Consider the following 1,217-nt stretch of genomic DNA (forward strand, 5'->3'; position numbering starts at 1 on the left):
ATTGGAGACAGAGACGAGAGCATCTACCAGGGGCAGTTATGGGCTGGCAAGCAAGGAGTAGCCACCACAACCACAGGAACAAGAGAAACCTGGCCTTGTAGAGATGGGAACTGACTTCTGAAAACTGTCCTCCAACCTCTGCACGTGTAAGTGGCCCACACTTGTACAAACACTTGCACACACATGCACAAGTGCACTGCAAACACACATATAAATTAATTCATTTGCTTCAAATTACATAAGAAAAGTGATTTGCGGCAGCCCTAGGATATCTGTGGATCTGTGTCTGGCTTCAACAGTGCTTGAATGGAACAGACCCGGGGCCTCCCTTTGTTAGCTCCTCATCCTCTCCAGTCGCAGCCTCTGGGACCATCTCCTCTCCGTCTTCAGCTCCCAGGACCAGCCAGCACCGTCTCTTTGCAGGTAGCTCCAGACTGTGTCTCAGTCATGACCACCCAGGTTCATCAGAATTATTCCACCGAAGTGGAGGCTGCCGTGAACCGCCTGGTCAACTTGCACCTGCAGGCCTCCTACACCTACCTCTCTCTGGGCTACTATTTCGACGGGATGATGTGACTCTGGAGGGTGTAGGCCACTTCTTCCACGAATTGGCCAAGGAGAAGCGAGAGGCCGTGCACTCTTTCAGGATGTGCAGAAGTCATCTCCAGATGAGTGAGGTAAAACCCAGGAGGCCATGGAAGCTGCCCTGGCCTTGGAGAAGAACTTGAACCAGGCCCTCTTAGACCTTCATTCCCTGGGCTCTGCTCGCACAGATCCTCATCTCTGTGACTTCCTCAAAAACCACTTCCTGGATGAGGAGGTGAAGGTCATCAAGAAGATGGGCAACCACCTGACCAACCTCCGCAGGTTGGCTGCTGGGCCCCAGGCGTCTCTGGGCGAGTACCTCTTTGAGCGGCTCACTTTCAAGCATGACTAGGAGGCTTCTCCTTCTGAGGGGCTCCCACCTCTGCTCTGCACCAGCCAGCCTCAGGACCTTCACCCCAACCTCTCAGGAAGCCACTAGGCAGCTTTGTAACACCCTGGAGCCCCTCTCAAAGCTTAGACCAAGTAAAATTAAAGCCTTTTGAAACAGAAAAAAAAAGGAAGAAAAGAAAGAAGAAAAGAAAAGAAAAAGAAAGAAAGAAAGAAAAAAAAGTGATTTGTTAAAATTAAGCCAGACATGTTAGGGTAGGCAGGGAGTCAGGGAATCAGGAGAG

At 50.9% G+C, this 1,217-nt stretch overlaps 1 pseudogene; it reads left to right on the top strand.

Annotated features, from left to right (window-relative positions):
- Positions 1-447: 447 nt before the first annotated feature.
- LOC148123096 (ferritin light chain 1-like) lies at positions 448-1,009 on the top strand (annotated as a pseudogene).
- Positions 1,010-1,217: the final 208 nt, after the last annotated feature.

Source organism: Myodes glareolus, chromosome 2 (genome assembly GCF_982192425.1).
Source record: "Myodes glareolus chromosome 2, mMyoGla1.1, whole genome shotgun sequence".
Taxonomy (NCBI): Eukaryota; Metazoa; Chordata; class Mammalia; order Rodentia; family Cricetidae; genus Myodes; species Myodes glareolus.